This window comes from Silurus meridionalis, chromosome 28, assembly GCF_014805685.1.
Source record: "Silurus meridionalis isolate SWU-2019-XX chromosome 28, ASM1480568v1, whole genome shotgun sequence".
In the NCBI taxonomy this organism is placed as follows: Eukaryota; Metazoa; Chordata; class Actinopteri; order Siluriformes; family Siluridae; genus Silurus; species Silurus meridionalis.
Genome location: NC_060911.1, coordinates 892,501 through 905,000, shown reverse-complemented (window position 1 = coordinate 905,000; position 12,500 = coordinate 892,501). Strand labels below are relative to the sequence as shown.

Genomic DNA, 12,500 nt, shown 5'->3' with positions numbered 1-12,500 from the left:
ACCCCCAACCCATAATACTCCACCTCAAACCATAATACTCCACCCCTCAACCCATAATACCCCACCCATAATACCCCCAACCCATAATACTCCACCCCTCAACCCATAATACTCCACCCTCTCAACCATAATACACCCCAACCCATAATACCCCCTCAACCCATAATACTCCACCCCTCAACCCATAATACTCCCCTCAACCCACAATACTCCACCCACTCAACCCATAATACTCCACCCTCTCAACCCACAATACTACACGCCCTCAACCCACAATACTCCACCCCTCAACCCATAATACCCCACCCCTCAACCCACAATACTCCACCCCTCAACCCATAATACTTCACCCCTCAACCCACAATACTCCACCCCTCAACCCATAATACTTCACCCCTCAACCCATAATACTCCACCTCCTCAACCCACAATCTTCCACCTCCTTAACCTACCATACCCCTTTCCCTCCACTACTTTACCCCTCAACCTACAATACCCCACCCCTCCACCCACAATACCCCAACCCCTTCCACCTACAATTCCCCACCCCTCAAACTACAATACCCCACCCTTACTTCTCCACCTACAATACCCCGACCCTTCACCAACAATAACTCACCCCCTCACCTACCATATCCCTCCCCATTTCTGTTCCACCTACAATACCCCACTCCCTTCTTCTCCACCTACAATACCCCCCTCTACTCCCATTTCATCTGCAATACCTCTACCTACAATGCGAATAATTACATGGTAATAAAATGTTTGTGTTTGTGTGTGGGGTGGGTTCTTAGACCTGTGGATTTTACGAGCACTCTGGAGAACAGATGGTCCTACGCTTTTGGTTTTGGTGCTGTGACTCAGCACATGGTCAGTCTGATCTTTGGCTTCACCAAACCGTATCCCTTTGTATTGCCATCTTATTTAAAAGGTACAACACACACTACATGACTACACTGTAACACACACTAGACTAATACACACTACACAGTTACACACACTACACTGTAATACACACTGCCCTGTAACACACATTGCTCTTTAACACACGCTACACTGTCACACACACTACACTGTAGCACACTACTGGGTTACACACACTAACACACATTGATCGTTAAACGGAAGTTTCTCTGAGATAATGTGTAATGTCACATTTCTAAAAAATCGGTTTAGAAATAAAGGAGTAGAAAAAGTATTGTTCAGGAACCGGTATCGAGCGGTATCGGTATCAGGTATCAGGATCGAAGATTTTTGAACGATACCCTAACCTACAGCAAATTAACACACACTACATTAACACACACTGCACTACAACACACACTACAGTGAAAGACACACCACACTGCACTACAAACAACTACATTGGGTAATGTGATTGGACAATGTGTTTGTTGAGAAACGTTGTGATTGTACATGTTGTGATTGGGCATTGTGCTTCTTGTGCATTGTTGTGGTTGGACAGTGTGTTTGTTGTGCGATGCTGTGATTGGACAGTGTGTTGTGCGATGCGATTTGACAATGTAACTTTCAGGGCAGCTAAACAAAACCTTAACAATGAAACTGTGTGTGTGTGTGTGTGTGTGTGTGTGTGTGTGTGTGTGTGTGTGTGTGTGTCTGGGTTAGTGTTTATGTACATGATGTCAGCGCTGAAGGTGGGAGTCGTCTGCATGCCGTTATTTGCCTGTCTTTCAACACCATGCCAACTATTAGGAGGAGTCCTGGGTCTGCTGTATTCACTTTTGTGGTACGCACACATATACACACACACACACACAAACACACACACACACACACACACACACACACACACACACACACACACCTTGGTCAGACCATCTAGTCCATGATGCTCAGAGTTTCTTTATCTTGTGCTCTGTGTGTGTGTGTGTGTGTGTGTGTGTGTGTGTGTGTGTGTGTGTTTTTGCAGGGTTTTTCTGGATCTATTTGAGTTAATCTGGTGCTTTGACTCAACAGCAGATAAAGGCGGTATAAGATATTACTTGCCTAAATTTGAGTGGGTGAGTGAGTGTAGTGTCATTCTGCTGATTCGTCCTCTTTCTAATAAATGTATAGAAACACCAGCTTTTGCTTTCAAACTAAACAGGAAACAAGGCTTCATACAAATTTTCATAAAAATTAAATATTCACCATAAAATACCTTCATGATACCCTCCCCTTCCACTCCACCTCCAATACCCCCTTCCACTCCACCTCCAATACCTCCCCTTCCACTCCACCTCCAATACCCTCCCCTTCCACTCCACCTCCAATACCCTCCCCTTCCACTCCACCTCCAATACCCTCCCTCGTCCACTCCACCTCCAATACCCTCCCCTTCCACTTCACCTCCAATACCCTCCTCGTCCACTCCACCTCCAATACCCTCCCCTTCCACTTCACCTCCAATACCCTCCCCTTCCACTCCACCTCCAATACCCTCCCCTTCCACTCCACCTCCCACCTCCAATACCCTCCCTCTTCCACTCCACCTTCCATACCCAACCCCTTCCAATCCACCTCCAATACCTCCCCTTCCACTCCACCTGCAATACCCCCTTCCACTCCACCTCCAATACCCTCCCCTTCCACTCCACCTCCAATACCCTCCCCTTCCACTCCACCTCCAATACCCCCTTCCACTCCACCTCCAATACCCTCCCCTTCCACTCCACCTCTAATACCCCCTTCCACTCCACCTCCAATACCCTCCTCCTTCCACTCCACCTCCAATACCCTCCTCCTTCCACTCCACCTCCAATACCCTGTCCCTCCCACTCCACCTCCAATACCCTCCCACTCCACCTCCAATACCCTGTCCTCCCACTCCACCTCCAATACCCTGTCCCTCCCACTCCACCTCCGATACTCTGTCCTTCCACTCCACCTCCAATACATTTCCCTTCCACTCCACCTCCAATACTCAGTCCCTTCCACTTCACCTCCAATACCCTCCCCTTCCACTCCACCTCCAATACCCTCCCCTTCCACTCCACCTCCCACCTCCAATACCCTCCCTCTTCCACTCCACCTCCAATACCTCCCCTTCCACTCCACCTGCAATACCCCCTTCCACTCCACCTCCAATACCTCCCCTTCCACTCCACCTCCAATACCCTCCCCTTCCACTCCACCTCCAATACCCCCTTCCACTCCACCTCCAATACCCTCCCCTTCCACTCCACCTCTAATACCCCCTTCCACTCCACCTCCAATACCCTCCTCCTTCCACTCCACCTCCAATACCCTCCTCCTTCCACTCCACCTCCAATACCCTGTCCCTCCCACTCCACCTCCAATACCCTCCCACTCCACCTCCAATACCCTGTCCTCCCACTCCACCTCCAATACCCTGTCCCTCCCACTCCACCTCCGATACTCTGTCCCTTCCACTCCACCTCCAATACATTTCCCTTCCACTCCACCTCCAATACTCAGTCCCTTCCACTTCACCTTCCATACCCAACCCCTTCCAATCCACCTCCAATACCCTGTCCCTCCCACTCCACCTCCAATACCCTGTCCCTCCCACTCCACCTCCAATACCCTGTCCCTCCCACTCCACCTCCGATACCCTGTCCCTTCCACTCCACCTCCAATACATTTCCCTTCCACTCCACCTCCAATACCCAGTCCCTTCCACTCCACCTTCCATACCCAACCCCTTCCAATCCACCTCCAATACCCTGTCCCTCCCACTCCACCTCAAATACCCTGTCCTCATATTCCACCTCCAATACCCTGTCCTTCCCACTTAAATATCCTGTTATTATCTCAAATGCAAATGTATTCAGTGTATAGCAGAAGTATCTCCCACCCCTCCTTCTCCATTTACAATACTCCACCTTTCCAACTCCACCTACAATACCCCACTCCTCCATTCTGACCTACAGTATGCTGCCTTGTCAAATCCAATTTCAATAACCCACATTTAAAACTTCATCAACATTACCCCACTCTCACACCGCCTCTAATATTAAGTGCTATTTACATTCGTTTGTCGTTGACAATTTGCCAAAACTTTTGCACACCTAAAATATTGTGTGGTCCATAAGAAAAGCTGATCTCTTGTTTCATATTCATTTCATGATCTCAAGCCCAAATGTCTTCAGAGTATAGCAGAAACTATAGTGTGTGTGTGTGTGTGTGTGTGTGTGTGTGTGTGTGTGTGTGTGTGTGTGCAGTTACTGGACCTCCCACATTTACTGTGTTTGAGTTTCCTGGTTCTTCGCTTTGGGCACCTGATAGTGACGGAAATTCTGATTTGTCTGAAGAAACACCACAGAAAGGTCTCTCTCTCACACACACACACACACACACACACACACACACACACACACACACACACACACACACACACACACACACACACACACACACACACACACACACACACACACACCTCATCACTGTGTGTGTGTGTGTGTGTGTGTGTGTGTGTGTGTGTGTTTGTTCTGTAGGAGGAATCTGAGAAGGAGCACTACCTGTATGTACAGCGACTACTGCAACGTCCAACTGAAAAGTACCTACACACACACACACACACACACACACACACACACACACACACACACACACACACTCACACACACACACACACACACAAACACACACACACAGACCCTATGCACATTTAGGGTGTTTTCACACCTAGTTCGTTTTAAAAGAACCAAACCCAGTTCACTTAAAGTGAACCAGAAAGTGATCTAAGCAAATGTGAACTCAGTCCCTTTCGTGTTCACAATAAAAAAAGACTCAAAAGAGAACCCAGTTCTCTTTTTGGTCCTCTTCTGTATTGAAGTGATCTCAGACCCTTTCGTGTTCACACCTCAACCTCATAAGAACTCAGAACCCAAAATTGTGTGAAATTTTATCACGTGTGTTTATGTACTTCTGTCGTAGTTTTTTCACTTGTACGTGACATTGTGGTGCTGTTCTGCTGTAGCCCCTTTCCTTCAGTTTTTGAGAAAACAGAAGAAATACTTTTGTTTTTATGTATTGTGAATAGTTGGCGTTTAATGCCATCCTCTTTACAAATATTAATAAGTGCACAGCTCTCTTCATAAGACCACACGACTCCGCGACCTGCCATGTCAAAAAGTTTTGTGTTTCAGCAGTGACGGAACACGACTGCAGGTATGGCAAGCCTCCAGGGACATTTGGCGAAACGAAATGCAAAGCGGACCGGGACCACATTGCTTTCACATGTCACAAACAAATCGAACCACAAATGGACCCACAAACGAACCGTACTCAGACCACCTCCGGAGGTGGTCTGAGTACGGTTCGCTTCTGGGTCCTTTTAAGGGGTCTGAGATCACTTGGTTTGTTCACATATACACACTGAACCGCTCCGAGAGCGTTTGGAGGGCTTAAACGAACTAGGTGTGAAAACACCCTTACACTCCCCCACACATTCATAACACACACACAAACACACACACACACAGATTAACCCTGGTTGAACCCTGCAGGTCTGTGAAGAAGACCTGGTTCCAGAGGAAAGTGTATGAATGGGATCCGTATTTTAAATTCCCTAACAGGATCATCGCCACCGTCGTGCTCTCGTTCCTGAGCCTGTACATGGTATATGTGTGTGTGTTTGTGTGTGTGTGTGTGTGTGTGTGTGTGTGTGTGTGTGTGTGTGTGTGTGTGTGTGTGTGTGTGTGTGTGTGTGTGTGTGTGCGTGAGATTAGCTAATTAGCTGATATCTGTAAGTGTCTACTACTAAGTCACTACTTACAGGTTGACTTATGTTCCAGGTGTGTGTGTGTGTGTGTGTGTGTGTGTGTGTGTGTGTGTGTGTGTGTAGATGATGTTACTGGAGCAGGTGCTGTCTACCTACATTCTCACAGGGCGTTTGATCTGTGGAATATGTTCTCAGATTCTTTCTCCAAATCAGATTTTGAAAACATCTGCGCTACGCTAAATGTAAGCAAACTCAATAACGGTGTGTGTGTGTGTGTGTGTGTGTGTGTGTGTGTGTGTGTGTGTGTGTGTGAGTGACACCTGTACTATGCAAATGTGAGCAAACACAATAACCGTGTGTGTGTGTGTGTGTGTGTGTGTGTGTGTGTGTGTGTGTGTGAGTGACACCTGTCCTATGCTAAATGTGAGCAAACACAATAACGTGTGTGTGTGTGTGTGTGTGTGTGTGTGTGTGTGTGTGTGTGTGTGTGTGGTGACACCTGTCCTATGCTAAATGTGAGCAAACACAATAACCGTGTGTGTGTGTGTGTGTGTGTGTGTGTGTGTGTGTGTGTGTGTGTGTGTGACACCTGTCCTATGCTAAATGTGAGCAAACACAATAACCGTGTGTGTGTGTGTGTGTGTGTGTGTGTGTGTGTGTGTGTGTGTGTGTGTGTGTGTGTGTGTGAGTGACACCTGTCCTATGCTAAATGTGAGCAAACACAATAACCGTGTGTGTGTGTGTGTGTGTGTGTGTGTGTGTGTGTGTGTGTGTGTGTGTGTGAGTGACACCTGTCCTATGCTAAATGTGAGCAAACACAATAACTGTGTGTTTGTGTGTGTGTGTGTGTGTGTGTGTGTGTGTGTGTGTAAGAAAGTGTCTAATAAGGTGTGTATTTGTGTTAGACACCTGGTGTAAATAACCATCAGTGTATTTTGTAGGAAATGTGTTTGTCTTTTATTTTTTTTTTTTTGAAATTCTAAAGTGCAATGTTTTGACTTCCGGTGTTAAGCTTCGCGCTTTGTGTTTAGGTTCGAGTGGAGCGCGCGCTCGGGTTAGTGCAGTTTTAGTATAACGATAGCGTTCATCGACACTGGATGTTATAATATATGTGTAATTCATGCTTGCAGCCCCTCAGAAGAGGCAAAAGGTATGTTCAATAGCGTGACAAATGCATATTTCGTCTGTTAATGTGTACATTTTGCACAAATGTAAAGCTAGCGGATTTTGAACCGTGTTAGCTAATAAATCGTGTGTTTATGTAAATTGCAGCTCTTACGTTGGTGATATGGTGAACGGAAAAGGTTTAACAAAGGATTAAAGCATCATAAAACCATCAGTAAAGGTTTCATCTCTGTCTTGGGGGGCGTGCTACAGTAAGAGCTTGACCTCAGCGTGCTATATCGAGCGGCTCGTGAACTCTAAGGACAACGACAACAGCACGGAAAATGGACGATATCGAAGATCAAACACGTAAGCTACAAATCGAAATCCATGAAACGAGAGCTTTATTACATCAAGGAGATACAGAAATGTCAAGACAGGAGTTAAAGGACGATATTGAACGCAAAGAAAACCAATTAGCCGAACTGCCGACCGAGTTGTCGTTACCTAGACGTTCAGAGCGCCCTAGTGTGTTAACGGAAAAAATGCTAGCCTACCAAAAAGACGAACTGATTAAAAAGAACAAAAAACTTATCAGTCTCTATGAACAATGGAAACAGCTAATCAGAAAGTCCAGAGAAAGCCTAAAGACTGTCTTATCAGAGCACGAGCTGTGTGAAATGGCAAACGAAATTGAAAATGGTCTGAACAACATGATGAAGGTGTACAGTGAAATTAGAGAGCGTACTATGCCATCCCCTGACACAAGACGCAAAATGGACTCTTGTGAAGCAGTGTCTAAGGACATTATGAAAATACTTAGTGAACGATAACAGGAATAGATGGTGATTTCGATGCAGATCGAGAAAGGCAGCGTCTTCATCAGCTACCATCACAACAGTACGCCCGCTCCATCTACGGTACTGCCTCTCAGTCTAGTTTCGTAAGCAGTCTGATACTTTAAGCATCACAGCCAAAAGGATTGAAGCGGCTGCGAGTTGGCGGTAAAGGAAGCAGAATATAAAATTGTGCAGGAGGAAATTAAACAAAAGGAAAAAATGAAAGATATACAATCAGAACTTGAGCGTTTAAAGGCAGAAAAGGAAATACAAGCTGCTCGTGCAAAACTTGAGATCTACGACAGAGAAATTAACATGGATATGGAATATCAGCAAATACAACCAAACAGCATACCTTTCTCTGTTGGTCACCAATCAGTTAATGAAGCAGCAGTTCCCTCTAGTAACTTACCTTCAATAATGCCACAAAACAATGTGTCCATCCATATGCCAAATCAAACGATGAACAGTCCAAACCCTCAAATTGTCACGCAAACACCTCTCACTGACATTTCCCAGTTGGCCCAAGCAATTCAAAATAGCATAGCTATAAACAGAATTCCAGTGCCAATGCCCACAGTTTTCAGTGGAGATCCAATAAACTACATTGAATGGAAGGCTTCATTCTCTTCACTTGTGGACTGCAAAGGTATCTCACCTGCTGATAAACTTCATCTACTAAAAAGGTATGTCACAGGCCCAGCTCAAAATTGTCTTGAAGGCACATTTTTTCGCAGTGACGAAGAGGCATACAGGGATGCATGGCAAAAGCTTGACCAACGTTACGGCCCGCCTTTTGTTATCCAAAAAGCTTTCAGAGACAAACTGTTAAAATGGCCAAAAATAAACTCAAAGGACGCAGAAGGATTAAGGGCATTTTCTGACTTTCTAAATGCATGTCTCCAAGCCACACCACACGTAAAAGGCCTAGAGATACTTAGTGACTGCGAGGAAAATCAAAAATTGCTGCAGAAAGTTCCTGACTGGCTGGCAGCCCGTTGGAATCGACGGGTGACAGTTACACTTATGGAAGGAAAGGATTTTCCCTCTTTCCAGGACTTTGCACATTTTGTGGCAGTCGAAGCGGAGATCGCATGCAACCCGGTCACTTCCTCTCATGCGCTTCACTCATGCAGCTTATCTTATGAGAAAAGGAACACAAAGGACTTTAAATCACACAGATCCACACAAGTCTTCACAACCCAAGCCACGGTACAAAACAACAAAGCAAGGACTAGCAACACAAAATTAAAGGTACAGTGCATGTTCTGCAAAGATGAAAACCACCAGTTATCAAAGTGCCCTAACTTTTCAGAACGGCCATTAGAAGAGAAGCGCACATATGTTAAGGACAATAAACTGTGCTATGGATGCTTAAAGGTCGGCCATAACGCCAAAGATTGTCGCTATCGCCACATTTGTGACATTTGCAAAGGAAGGCATCCCACTTGTCTGCACAATGACAATCACAAGTCATATGTAAGGTCTCAAAGCTCTGAAAACACAGCTCAAAACACTCCAAATGAAACCGCGACAGCTCTCAATGTTACTAAGGTGGGTCAATCTAGTAGCACTTCCATGATTGTTCCTGTATGGGTGTCTACAGTGCAGAGCCCGTCTGAAGAGCTATTAGTTTACGCACTATTAGACACACAGAGTGACAGCACATTTGTCTGTGAAGAATTAAGCAAACAGCTACGAGCAGAAACTCACCCTGTAAAGTTAAAGCTAACTACCATGCTAGGTGTTCATTCTACTGTCAAGAGTCACAGAGTCTCTGGAATGTGTGTGAGAGGTTATGATTCAGACATTCGCATCGACTTACCCCCCTCATATACCAAAGACTTTATTCCAGTTAACTATGACAACATACCCACTAGTGACACGGCAAAACAATGGCCCCATCTGACAGAAATGGCAGATAAGATACCTCCTTTGTTGAGTTGTGATGTTGGACTCCTTATCGGATTTAACTGTCCCAGAACTTTAGCTCCAAGACAAGTTCTCGTGGGAGAAGGAGAGGAGCCATATGCAATCCGCACGGACCTTGGGTGGAGTATCGTTGGAGGCTCCACACCAGCGCTCAATGAAACTCAGTCAAGTTTGTGTCATAGGATAACAATAAAGGAATTACCCCCTGTTACACCCATGGACGTGATTCGTGTGCTAGAGTCGGATTTTAAGGACACAGAGGCAAGTGACAAAATGGTCTCACAAGAGGATCTCATCTTTTTGGACAAGCTTAAGGAGGGAATAAGGAAAAATGAACAAGGACACTGTGAGATGCCTCTACCATTCCGACAAAGACCCCATTTACCCGACAACAGAAGGCTTGCTGAAATCAGACTCGAACACTTAAAGCGAAAGTTCAACAAAGATGTAAATTACAAAGGAGACTATATAACGTACATGAAGGACATTATTGAGAGAGGTGATGTAGAAGAGGTACACAATGACGGAAAACAAGGCGAACGATGGTACATTCCCCATCACGGGATATACCACCCCAAAAAACCCACAAAACTACGTGTTGTGTTCGATTGTTCGGCCAAACACAATGGTACAAGTCTAAACGATCATCTTCTCCAAGGGCCAGATCTGATTAACAATCTAACAGGCATCCTTCTTCGGTTCAGACAACGTCCTATCGCTTTAATGTGCGATATAGAGAAGATGTTCCACCAGTTTCACGTTCAGCCCTGCGACAGAGATTACCTGAGTTTTCTGTGGTGGAAAAACGGCAACATAGAGACACAGCCACTTGTGTACAGAATGAAGGTACATCTTTTCGGTGCGACATCATCCCCAGGGTGTGCAAATTACGGACTAAGGTATTTAGCTAAAGAACACTGTCACACTCACCCTGCAGGATCTGAGTTCATGGAAAAGGACTTTTATGTGGACGACGGAGTCACAAGCACAGACACCGTTGAAAAGGCAATACAGCTCGCGCAAGAGGCAACAGAAATATGCAAGCAAGGAGGTCTCCGTCTGCATAAATTTATCTCAAGTAGCCCTGCTGTGCTACAAAGCATCCCGCCATCTGAACGTGCCGGAGAAACAAAAACAAAGGACTTAACACTCAAAGACATGACGCAGGAACGGGCCTTAGGCATCCAATGGAACGTTGAGAGGGACTGTTTCAGATTTGACAACACCTTAAAGGACCAACCAGCAACACGTGAGGCATCTTATCTACTATCGCATCCATCTATGACCCCCTTGGCTTCCTGGCGCCATATGTACTTCGCGGAAAAAGAATCCTGCAGGAAATGTGTCACCAAGGTATCAACTGGGATGACCCCCTGCCAGAATCACTGAGACCAAGGTGGGAGAGCTGGCAATGTGACTTTGCAAACTTAAACAAGGTAAACATAACTCGCTGCTACTTTCCTGCTAGTTTTGGAGAGATTAAAGAAATAGAGTTGCACCACTTTTCGGATGCGAGCACGAGTGGTTATGGACAATGCACCTATTTAAGAGCCAAAAACAGTAAAGAGGGGATTCACTGTTCATTGGTAATAGCCAAAGCCCGTGTTTCTCCCACCAAGCTGACTACAATCCCTAGACTTGAGCTAACTGCAGCTGTAGTTTCAGTCTCCATTAGTAACATGTTGAGAGAAGAACTCTGCTACGCTCAAGTCAAAGAGTATTTCTGGACAGATTCTAAGGTAGTTTTGGGCTATGTAAACAATGAGGCACGTCGTTTTCATACCTTTGTAGCGAATAGGGTCCAAATGATTCGCCAAAGTACACAACCTCAGCAATGGTTTTACGTGCCATCTGAAGAGAACCCAGCCGATATGGCATCTAGGGGTAAATCTGTCACTGAGCTGCTCTCTTCTAACTGGTTCACCGGCCCCTCCTTTCTTTGGGAGAAAGACCTGCCCGCAACACAAAGTGTAGAGTTAGAACTGTCTCTTGGAGATCCTGAAGTAAGAAAAATACAAACAATGTTAACCAAAGTTACGGAGACATTCAGCCTTTCAGAACGTCTGTCCAAGTTTTCATCATGGTCCAAGGCAGTCAAAGCTGTAGCACGTCTCATCAGAAGGACCAAGAAAGTCAAATCAGATGCGCCGGCTACAGTGAGCGAACAAGAAAGTGCAGTACGTGTCATCATTCAGGATGTTCAAAGACAAACGTATGGAAAGGAGATAAAACTAATAAACAAAGGCAACCAGCTCCCACATCACAACAAACTGTTCCACTTAGACATTTTCAGGGACACGGACGGACTTGTTAAGGTCGGAGGGAGACTTTCGTCTATCAAAGACTCTTTCAAACACCCCATTGTGATTCCAAAGGAACATCATGTGACCAAACTCATAATAGCTCACTGTCACAATAAAGTAAAGCATCAAGGAAAGGGCTTCACCACAAACGAAATCAGATCCAGTGGCTACTGGATCCCAGGAATGAGCAGAACCATTGCTTCTTTTATCCGCCAGTGTGTCATCTGCCGCAGACTCCGCAAGGCTCCGGAGGGTCAGAGAATGAGCGACTTACCTGCAGAACGCTTAGAGCCCTCACCACCATTCACATACTGCGGTATGGACTGTTTTGGCCCTTTTGTAACTACAGAAGGCCGAAAAACACACAAACGGTATGGACTTTTGTTCACATGCTTTTGCTCCCGAGCCATTCACATTGAGCTATTAGAGGACCTATCCACTGACACATTCATTAATTCACTAAGGTGTTTCATTGCTATCAGAGGTGCAATTCGCCAAATCAGATGTGACCAGGGAACAAACTTTGTCGGTGCAAAAAATGAGTTTAAAGCTGCCCTAAGTGAACTGGACACTGAAAGACTGAGCACTTATCTGTCTCAAAACCAGTGTGACTTTGTGATGAATGCACCCCAC

General features: G+C 45.6%; 1 protein-coding gene across 1 annotated transcript in view; it reads left to right on the top strand.

Moving 5' to 3' along the window:
• Positions 1 to 4,505: 4,505 nt before the first annotated feature.
• Positions 4,506 to 12,500, top strand: part of LOC124381119 (stimulated by retinoic acid gene 6 protein-like) — a 13,907-nt gene continuing 5,912 nt past the window's right edge. Inside the window, exons 1-2 of the mRNA XM_046842501.1 lie at positions 4,506 to 4,522; positions 5,763 to 5,930. The gene's annotated coding sequence lies outside the window, so the exon portion shown is untranslated. The remainder of the gene's footprint in view (positions 4,523 to 5,762; positions 5,931 to 12,500) is intronic.